General features: G+C 33.3%; 1 protein-coding gene across 1 annotated transcript in view; it reads right to left on the bottom strand.

Annotated features, from left to right (window-relative positions):
* Nucleotides 1-12,172, bottom strand: part of LOC145934631 (uncharacterized) — a 139,155-nt gene that overhangs the window by 36,554 nt on the left and 90,429 nt on the right. The gene's annotated exons all lie outside the window — the stretch shown is intronic.

The raw sequence follows: 12,172 nt of genomic DNA, 5'->3' as shown, positions 1-12,172 counted from the left end.
CGACAACCTGTTGAGTCAGACAATATCGCGTTTTTACTAATGCCAACATCGTCGTCCCGACACGGAGAATCGAGGGGGTGGCCGCATTTTTGCCGCAGTCCCGCAGCCCCAGCTCGGGATCATTATTATTGAGTCTGGGATTATTAACTCCGAAATACCTGTAAATCCGTGGGGTGGAGGGCCGCAGAAACACAGTGTTTTAATTTCTCACATAAAATTGTCAGTGCGTATACGTAAACAAAAGTAATTACGTTAATAAGAAATTAAGAATTGACCTTTCTTTCCTTGTGTTTAGTCCCCATAATAATGTTCTCTTTTGTTTTAATGCCTTGAATGAAGACATATTTATGTGTGCCGGCCTATACATTATGCTGTTTATTTTATAATCTCTCGAATTTAAAAATTTAAAGATTAAATTCGTAAACAATATGCTGTTTAAATAAAAATAAAGCCGCTTATTAAATTTCAGAGTAATTTTTTTGATTATCAAAAATCGATTTCGACATCCGCATTTAATATAGCATATATCTATAAATCTATATAAAGAGAGATATTCTTGACATTTTACAGAGTAAAATAAATTTAATTAAAATTTTTATTATATTTTTATTATATTATATGTTATAAAAATGAAACACATACAAAAAAAGAATTATATTATTACATTAGCAACATAATATTATATAAAATAATTATAATACTTTTCATTTGTTTCACATTTCAATTACATACAATATTAATTAATATATTTTTATATCAATTTTTTCGTATCAATTTACAGATTCAATTTTAACTTCTCTTTTTGTTAGAACTAGTTGTAAGTAATAGAAATACACAAAGAAAAGATGAAAGAAAAATGTTATATTGTATTCTAATATTGATTTCCGCAGTTTACACACCTTATTATCATAATGTATTTATGCTATGCGGTAATTTTGCGCGTGATAAAACTCGAAGATTTTATGAAGGAAATATTTACGTCAGATAAATATTTTCAGATCGTGTAATGCTTAAACAGTATTTGAAAGGATCGGCGCACTAACTCATGTTTCATCGTTGATATAATCTTGAAAATTTTTTATTATCTAATTCTGTGTAAATTCTGATTTATTTCTTGATTTCTGCCACTCTAATCTGCCATTTTATTTAAAATATTATATATATTAATATTATGTATATATTATATATCTATTTATAAAAAATTTTATCGAAAAAATATTTATTGATATTTATCAATAAATACACATTTAAAATATTAAGCGATAATTTTGGAATGTGCGTAAAAAAATTGCCGAATTTGATTGAGAACTTTATTACAGTTAAAAATAAATCTTACGTTTCTTTTTCCAACGTTTACTTTGGCGATTTTTCGCTATAATTGGCGACTTTCGTTCGCGCCAAAAAAATGATTTAAAGACAGATTTCACAGAACTCATCGCGTTCGCACTTTATGACCACATGTGTCAAGCAGCCGCGTGTAATTTTAATGTCCAAATTCTTCTTGATTTTATGCAAATAGATATTTTATTTTAAGAGTATACAAACATCTTTTTCTTTTTTTTTTGTGACTTTTTAATTTTATTATATAATTTTAATAATTTTATATTTTATATAAAAATGTTTTACATGTATTATATCATAAATTTATTTATCTATTGTTTATCACAGAGAAATTTTTCACGAATTTTGACTCTTAGTACTTTAAAAAATGATAGTTTTCGTCTTTTTAATTATTTAAACTTTTTTATTTTATTTTGCGTTCTGTTTATATTAATTTTATTTGTAGAGTTAATGCCGACATACATACGTATATGAATCATATTCGTCGACTTCATTAAAGCAGTAAGCAAATTGTTAAATAATTTTCTAGCAGACTGGCAACAGATGCGATCAGAATATTACGACAGATTCGCATCAGCTGTTGACATAGAGAGCCTGCAGGCTCTATTTGAGAGATTTTGGCGGCAAAAACCGAGCAGATCCGTCGAACATAGTTTGACAGCGGATTAATGACAGAAATTCAGCAAATCTGCTGTTTCGTAACCACATTTAAATAACGTTCGAATTAATTCCGAATAATTCTACATAACATAAATCAGATAATATAAAGCAGCTTTTGTTAGAGATACTTTCCATTTCATTTTATCCGCGTCTCTCTCATTATTTACACAAATCTACGCATATTCTTCAACATTAGTAGTATCGGCACGATACACGTCTACCGATATATCCGCGGCTTATCAGTCTCGTATCTTTCAACGATAACGTCCTTTCGGCTCTTGTACAAACCTAGGAACGCAGATAAATCTCCGGAGCGATGAGCTCCGGAGCAGCACCTACGGCGGGGTGTCTCGTCTATTGAGCCGATCTCCAGGGCCGTATCTCCATCGATCTATTCAAGTTCACGGGAGCATGTCCGTAGCACGGATTTCGTGAAGCGAGTATCCGAAAGAGGGAACACACAGTGAGAAGGAGAGAGAGAGAGAGGGGGGGGAGAAAACGCGAGGGAGAGAACGAATGTGCACTGGCACCAGTAAGGACCAGGTGCATCCCCAGGAGCCTGGGAAGCGCAAACTACGGCGAATGAAAACGCCGGCAGATGCTACCACGAGCTCCTCCGAACTGTGTGTTCGTCGTCCATATATGAACAAGGCGCATCCCGTCCACGTCGCCGACTTTGTTTGCTCACGAGTGCGTCGCGTCGGCGCGCCGGAGATTTGGATTCTTCTCTTCGTCTTTCGAGTCACCGAGTCGCCCGGTCGCGGAAAATCTCTATTGTTTCCTAATGTGGAAGTCCCTTAGACAAACGCGTTATAGTTCTTGAATTATCTAAAATTATACGTACCGTGAAAAATATATAATTTTCTTTATACATTTTTATATTTTATTTTTAATTTATTTTATATTTTAATTATATATTTTAATATACTATAAATATATAATATTTTATATATTTTTTATTGTATATTTTTAATTCATTATTATTATTATATATTTTTAATACTTTACACGATGCAGACGATCATTCATTCATTTATACGCAAGTGTGTATAATATTAAAGATGTAGAAGGTTCATATTCATTTATAATTTATATTAATACTGAAAAAATATCGTACTTTTAGGTTACTTATTATTGTATCTATTTTTTTTTATTATATAATGGATGGAAATTAATTAAATTATTAAAATTATTAAAATTATCAATTTTTAAATGGAAGGTCCATATTCATCTATATTTGTACTGAAAAAATATCGTACTTTATAGCTTACTCATTACTGTATCTATTTTTTTTTATTTTACAATGAATATAAATTAATTAAATTATTAAAACTCTTAAAATTATTTATTTTAAAATTATCTATCAAAAGTCTCTTAAAATTATCGCAGGAACGCAAACAATTAATTTTAATATTCTTAATTTTAGCCTTTTATCGTATTGTTTTTTATATTATTTATTAAGGTCTTTTTTATTTCTATTAATTAATTTTAAGTAGAATTTCTCGGCAAAATTAAAACGCGGGATTTTTATGTTTTATCGAAAAATATAAAATATATTGCTGAATTTATAAAAATTTTGCGCGACAAGAATCCTCTTCAAATTTGATGAAAAATACACTTGTGTATATCGAGACAAGGAGATATCGCGAAATATATTTTGTAGTAATTATATCGATCTTCCGATTAAGTAGCCGAGTAATGAAACGTCGTTAAAGGCACGTGAGAAACGCTCATTACGCCGGGATGATTGCGTTAACGAGCGATTTTTTTTCTCTCTCTCTTTCTTCCACATCACACATTCTCTCCCTTCTTCCAGTCGGAGATCGAAAGTATTGCGCGAAAATAAATGTGTCGTTTCGCATTACGTCCGACCGTTTCGTCACATATTACATAGAGAGAACGTCGGCTTATAATATTCTCCCTGTACTTTCTCTGTGTAACTTTCACTGTGGCCATTGCGAACAATCGCGGCTGAACGATCTTTATTATTTGCGTTATATACTAGCATGCGGTTACGCAATCGTTCGAATATGCTTTCACGGCTTCATCACGTGAACCGAGATAAAGCAGTGAAAAAGTAGGAAATATCGAAATTTCCGAATTTTGCATAATTTTTAAAATTATTTAATTATTTTTTAATTTACAAAAAATCGTCTAACGAAAATATAAAGTACCATGCCATAAATTTGGGAATATAATTTCTTTATTATTGAATCTAATTATTATATATCCCATTAATCAAAAATAGGATATATTAGATAATGAAGGCTTTGAAGATAAAATAGATTTTTTTTATTTTATGAATACTTACTATATTATATTTTATTTTTATTATTTGTTGCTTTTTTTTGATAGAGTTGACAGCGTCACTTCTTAACTATAAACAGAAGTAACGAATTTTAATCGCGAGATTTTTTTATGGATATACGTTATGTCAAATTTTTTATAAGATTCTGATTATTACTTTATATAATATATCGTGAAATTAGTAGCAACATATGCGTCGTCGTCGACTGTCGACCAAAAATTTTGAAGCCAGCATCACGATGACGAATCAGAGACGGCGTGACAAGAGCGATCGACTTGCCATATGTTCGACATAAGATTTCTTTTTTTCTTTTAAATGTAATATTAATTTGTCATACTGTCTTCTTTTCTCTCTCCAAATTAACTTATTTTATTATATATTTTTTGTATTTTCGTATTTCTCGATAAAGTTTAATTATCTTATCGATATTTAATTCTTTCGAATAAATAATTTATTTTACAACGATTTGATTTAATATTCTTCTTTAATTGGAAAAAAATTTGAAATGAATTAAGTATAACAGATATATAGAGAAAAATGAAGATTTCAATATAATATTCGGAGACAATATTCTCGTGAAAAGCAAAGACTTTGAGATTATACCCCTTTTACGCAACGAAGGCGATAATTGAGGCCTTGACATGAGAAATAGCGTAAGTGTCAAAAATGAAACTTTACAGAGAGAATAAAAAATGTAGAAATAGAAAATATCGAGTGTGTAGCCTGTTTTCTTTAAATTTCTATATTTCATCATTTTTATACAAATTGTTTCGGATCTTTATCAAAATTGTTTCAAAATTAACATTAATTTATATTAATATCTAAATATCAAAGTATAATATTAATATTATCTATAATGGTCGAGAGATAAGGTGTCCATTAATTTGATAATATTAATATATTCTAATTTTTTGACTTATTGTTATTTTTCAAATTATTATTTACGAAAGAGAGAGAGAAGGAGAGAACTAAACGGAAAGAAAATTAATAGAAAAGTATCACGTGTCACGGTCATGGACGGAGTATGTGAAGCCTACACCTCCCTTTACTTTCGGGAACCTTTCAAGAGACGAGAAGACGTTGAAGGAGATCACACAAAACGAAAGTGAGTGTGCGGCGGTAACGGGCCGCATTAATTTGGTTTCTCTCTCGTGTACCAGAAGTATCCCCGAGAACTTCCAAGAGAACCTTGATGCAGTAACTTTCATCCTGCGCGACCTACCTCACGCATTTCCCCATAACTTCTTCCTCCTCTCGTAGCTTCCATTCGGTCCGTGACCCACGTAATCTGAATACATTTCGATATCCTGAAACCCGAGGGGTTCAGTCTCGCTACGGGAAAGACAATAATCACTTAAATTTTTATTTTTTAATTTTTCTTCAGATTTATAAATGACGTTTGCGTTCTTAAGACTGCGTATCCTTAACCTGTGAAATTCTCCGAGAAATTGCGCAAAGTTCGGAATCGATCCCGGCATGTGTTGAACATGCGATTAATTTGTATTCGCTGGCAGAAGCCAGTTTCAAAGAGAGATACGCGGTAAAGCGACTAATCTAAAGGAGAACGAAGAGAAATGGCGAGTCGCGCGAATCCTATAAAAGGCGTAGGGTCACGCTCTTGCCCTTATCCGCGGCTTATCGGCCGACGATTTATGCCCGTCAAAGGACTCGTTTCTCAAATTTCGTCGGGCCCTTCTTTCTCAGAGAAAGAGAGAGAGAGAAAGGAGACGTTTCCCGCGTTCTCTCCCGCGGGAGCTGCAGCGACCGATAAAGGGAAACCTGCATTGTCACGCGGAGCATATATCGTTTTAACGAAAGACTCGCCCGCCCTTAGAGATAGAGAGCCGACGGAGCGAGATAAAGCTCCAAAGAAGGAAGAGGCAACGGGGTATAGGAAGGCTGACGTGAGGATGCAACTCATTACGACAGCTGTCTTCGGTGTGGGAAAAATCTTTCGGATACGTATCGGAAACTGGGATATATCCGCTCCTCTCCGAACCGCGGGGGTTCGTGTGTGTGCGTTGAAATTACTTTACGAAATATATAAATTTGCACAGTTGTCGATCCACTAAATATTTAGTAATTTTTTGTATAAAATAAATCGATACCGTAAAACCTGAATACAAGAAGAATAAAAAGAATATTTTTTCTCGATTTTCTAAATAAATTAGGCTTTAAAAAAATAGCTGTTTGTATGAAATTTTTCGTTGCAATAAAACTAAGAATTTAATTATTATTTAATTTAATTTAATTAATACTTTTACAATTTAATTAATTTAATCAATTTAATTAATAATTTAATCAGTCTATTATTTAATTTAATTTATTATTTTTGATGTAATTTTGAATATATCAGTTTTGAATAATTAATTAAATATATATAATTTTGCGATCTTTATAAGACGTCTTTCATCAGTGACGTTATGTCGCATCGATACGCGATGAAGCAAGAAGTCGCTCGAAGCAACTCGCTGTACGTTAACGCGATCCAAGTCCTGGCGAAGGTCCCACAGCCTTGGAGGAACATATGGTCCACGGGCCGAGGGCATCGTTCATTGGCCGACACGCAGACTCGTAATCTTGCTATTTATCACGGGATGCGAGAGCGCGGCGGTAATCTTCGTGCGTTAAGCCGGTCGCGGTAATCGGTTGAAAAATGCCGACAGTGGAGAGGGTTGAAGGGATGAGGGAAGGATAATTTTTTTTCGCCGATAAGATGCGTCGGGAAAATCGCTCTAAATATATAAACAAATACCTACATGAGAGACGTTTATTCCAAACTGCATGCGTGACGCCTTTCGTGCATGAGTAAAACATTAGCAATTATCCCGAGGAAATGATTGCAAGTGATGATAATGATTTGTGTGTTAATTTACGTACTTAACCAATTATGTATTATTTCCCGTAGGTAACTATTTTAAATTTCAATTTAAACTTTAAGTTGTATTCTTATTTTATTATATTTTATTTTATTTTGTATTTTATTCTATTATATATTTTATTATATTCTATTATATATATTTTATTATATTTTATTTTATATTTTATATTATATTATATTTTATTATATATTTTATTTTTTCTCTGCAATTAATCTTGTTTTTTCTTTTTTTTTATTGATATTATTTATTGGGTTCCGTATAATCTGCTAAAATTCACCTAATTGAATTTCAATTTATCTAAATTCTTTGATTTTCTTATATAGATATATTAAACTACTACTAATTGTAAATTAAATGTCTCTTGTAAGAGAAACGATATATATCGCTGATACATACTTACGTTTCCTCAAACCGATCTCATCCCTCTCACTCGTCGCTCCGACGAGAGAGAGAGAGTCCCTTATTACGGATCGACTTGCGTGCGCCTCAAAACGCCGATAATTATTTAACGGCCTCGCCTTAAATGTTATAAACAGCGACACAAGTCATTAAATAAATTACTCTGTTATGTGCGTTATAATGCAAGCGCATATTGTGATACTGTAGAGCTTCTCTATTACGGTTATTATACCATAATTTTCCTCTTCACGAATACTTACCGCCGTATATTTTTCGCCGATCGTCTCACGCTCGCGCGAATACAAGGATTGTCCTCGCCGCAAATCGCTATCCCTCCGACGGTTTGGTGTAACGAGGAAAATTATAATAATAATCAAATCGAGGTAAAAAGTGACGATAAAAGGCAAAAGCAGTAGATAATGCGCGTATATTTTATTGTAAATATAAAATTACTATATAATATGTATATTAATTGTTCAATCATACGCTAAATAATTTTAATTTCTCCCATTCCCGACTATAATTAATTTACGATGGAAGTTTTGGTGAGGAAAACAGATTAAATTGTTTAGACGTCACCATAATACTAAACAACAACTACGTAATTTTCGATTATTCATAATATTATATTAATATATGTATATAATTATATTTTCAATTATTCATTCATGAACGTCTCAAAACTTTATTTAACAACTTACAGTCTACTAATAATTCAGATTTAACAGATTTGAATTTAATTATGATTTTAATTGAAACGAAATTTTGGATGAGATGAACTAAATAAAAGATTCAATCTCAAAAATGTTATATATTAAAAGAAAAAAAAAACCAGTTTAAATCTGTAGACTGACATTAAATGTTTACCTGACACTAATATGACTTTAATTGACAAGTTTCCAAAACTTTAAATACTGCGTTATATCTGACTGTATATAATTTACTGCTTATGTTTTTGCGTTTCACCTTGTTAAGTTTAAATAGATATGTTATTGTCTCTCGAAATGTCATCGAAGCAAATTCGCTTATATAACACATGTCATTCTGCATACTTTAATTAATCATGTTCACCAAATGCCTTTTATTCTCAGCGTCTATTCTTTGCATTTATTTGTAAGATGCATCTCTCTTAATTATATGTCTACTTTCGTCTCTTAATTATAAAATCTGTTTTTATCTTTCTTCTCAATTTTTAGCACATGTTGCTCCGCTTATCTCATTATAGGTCATTAAATTTTGTAAGAGAGAATAAATATATACATGCAATGAAGCCTGTGTAATGTATTGGAAGCCACGCGTTAAATTCGCCACACTGCTCGGAGATGACGTGAGAGTTAATAACTATTTTTTGTTATTTATCATTTTTATCCTTTTGACTGCAAATTTATTTATGTAATCGTTTTTTTTAATTTACTTGTCAATTGCGCTAAAGATGGTCCAAAAAAGGACCGAAACGCTATTCATATTCATTTATTGATAATTTTATTTTGTAGATATTTACAATAATTTTATAAAATTTGCAGTAAAATACACGCGTCTTATTTATTGCTTGCCTTGGCATTTGCCATTTTTTGCCTTGATTTAATTATATTCAGTCTTTATAATTTATATTGTATAATAATAATAATAATATATATGAAAAAAAAGGAGAAGGAGGATATGAATGGGAAAGAAGGGAAGAATTTATTGAAGCCAGACTCGGTCTCGTCGATTTTCACTTCTGGATATATTTATTTATTAATTAGCTAATATTATTCTGAAAACGTATGAACATTTGTACATGTGTTTTGTATCATGAGGTACTTGTGTATGGCGTTCTCTCGCATCAAATAATCGGTAATAATCGGTACATCGAGATACATCGCGAGTGTACCGCGAATAAATGGCGGACGCGCCACCAGTATTTTATATTCACCGCGGATCCCTTATATATAAACGCGGCCTGTACGTAGGATACTCTCTTTCGAGACCGTTCGAGAGATCCGCTCGAGTATATTTTGACTTACTTCCTTCCTTCTCTCCTCTCTTAATAATTCCGTCGAAAATTTCCTCCCGTGGCGGCAGTGTGCTCCTCTCGAAAGGACATACATATTATAGTTTTATACGGAGAGCTAGTTGCAAAACTTTTTAGCGAGTCGAGAATGCGCGACTCGCGATTGTGGATGGCTTCTTTTCCTCTCTTGGGTTTTCCACCCCTCGTGAAGAAGGAGGAAGAGAGCGACGAGCTATATGCATATATATTGCGCGATTCGGCGATATGGCGATCGTTTTACCTCCGGAAGAATGATTCGCTTCAGCGAGACAAGTGTCAAACTCGTCAGCTGATTCTCTGTCTGTCTGTCTGTCATCGCTAGATGCGGCTGTCCGATTTATTCGCAAATTTATTTTTTTGCGACATCTTCTGCGACAAGCATCATCGTCCGCATTTAGCGATCGAGATATATGGACATGAGCGAGCGAATCTCGCATCTCTTCGTGGATCTCGATTGTCATACTTAAAGATAATAATCGCTCTCGTGAGCTTTCGTAGCGAGGTAAAGGGCAGCCGCCACGCAGCTCGTTGATTGATTTCTTTCTTTCTCTCTTTTTCTCTCTCACGCACACACTTAGAATTCGCATATAATCTAGAATTTAAATATATAATATATATAGATTCATTTATTTATAATATATATATATTTATTTATTTATTTATATACTGAAAAACATTCGTTCACAACGAATTAGAAAACATAAAAATTTAGCTAGGAGACGCATAATACAATGGACTCTACACCTAACACATCTCGCTTCTCGACTTACTTTTTTTCTCTTATCAAGATATATATATAATATAATTCCGCACATCCCCTATAAGTTTCCATTCTCCACCCTTTTCTCTCACCTCGCTCTTCTCTTTCCTCCTTCGTCTTATATATAAATCGCGAATAGATATCGCATAAATATATTGCTTCATCATCAGGTAGATGTTGCCTAAGTCTAACAACGATGCGGACTCGCTGATAGCAGCGGCAAAAGGGGGTGGGGGGAGAAGGGGGGCAAGGGAGGACGTCCTGATCACAGCCACTAATTATTATTGCTGCGAAACAAGGAAAGGGGCGATCGGTAATCGTTGCCGCGTAATCCGCAATTAAGTCGACGCGACTATCGATCAGTCAGTCGCGTCTCTTTGGTCCCCCCGCTCGTTCCCTTTATTTTTGCCCCCCTTCCACCGCTGATGCGAGTCTCCCGATTCTCGACTAGTATAGTGCCTCGCCAAGTCCTTTCGAACCACGTTTCTCGACTCGTTGATTAAACTTTCTATCAGTATGCTATCTATCAACTGATTGTAGATCTTTAAATAGCAGGAGAGATTGGTGTATAATTCGCCCGACGATAAACTAACGTAAGGCTACGCTCGCTCCGATCGCGCAATTTTGCAAATTACAAGTGGAATAATATTTCGCAATTTCGTTCCCTTTATAAAAGCGAGGAATTTTTTTTTCATCAAACTAATAAAGAAGTATATTGGAATGTGTGTGTAATTATATGTAATTTTATTATAAAAGTATGAGAAAAAAAATATATATATATTGCTTCTATATTTATATATAATTTCTTTTAATTATATAATTTATATATAAATTTATATATAAATTTATATATAAATTTATATATAAATTTATATATAAAATTATATATAAAATTATATATAATTATATATATAATATTGTATGTTATATTGTAATAGTTTTAATGTTTAAATTTTTTTTAAGTTTCACTTGCGTTTTTGAAAAACTCTCGATCTGCAGAAAAAATTCAAAGAGTCAAAAGTTGGAAAGAATTCGCACGGAACTTCCTTATCTCTCCTCGAGATATGTATTATTCGATTATTACTTATTTATTTATCTTCTTTTCGTTCCGGTCCGCGGCGAGCGCGATACCATCATCGCTATTGGCGAGGCACTCGCGAATCGAGCCGATTTCTTTCATCGAGTCTGCAACAATTTGCTAAATTACAGAATGCCCAAGGTTACGAGAGTATCGCGAGGGAGAGCCGGTGATCGGAGAGGGAGGGAGAGAGAATCACAGAAGGGGAATAGTGGGTGTAATGGTACAGATCTCGGGAGGATGGAGCGATTCGCCACGAATGGGATACTTCATGGAATCTCTCGCTTATACACGCGTGTTGTATGTGTGTCCGTATATACTCTGACATTAACTAAATTGCACCGATAAAAGCGCGGAGGGGGTAAAAAAAGTGCAAACAGAGAGAGAGAGCGTACGAAACGAAAGAAATCCGTTGATTTCGAAAGCGCAAAACGGCCGGAGAGAAGACGTTCTCCCCCTCGTCGGGATTAATGAAGTCCGATCACGAATACGCGCGAGTAAACATAACGTGCATTAACTCGTTGGATGCTCGTGTATCTCGAAGATTTCATCGAATATATATGCGGTATATACGTGAAACAAGCTTGAATCGCGTCAATTTTGTATTACAAGGAAAAGATATTTTTTTATATCAAGCATTTAAAAAAAAAATAATTTTTACATATACATATATAGGATGGTTCTAAAAAGTGCGCAAAAGAAGATAATTCTT

Source organism: Prenolepis imparis, unplaced genomic scaffold, assembly GCF_030444845.1.
Source record: "Prenolepis imparis isolate NDT839.2.m4 unplaced genomic scaffold, iyPreImpa1.0 SCAF_4, whole genome shotgun sequence".
NCBI lineage: Eukaryota > Metazoa > Arthropoda > Insecta > Hymenoptera > Formicidae > Prenolepis > Prenolepis imparis.
This window is presented reverse-complemented; position numbering and strand designations above follow the sequence as displayed.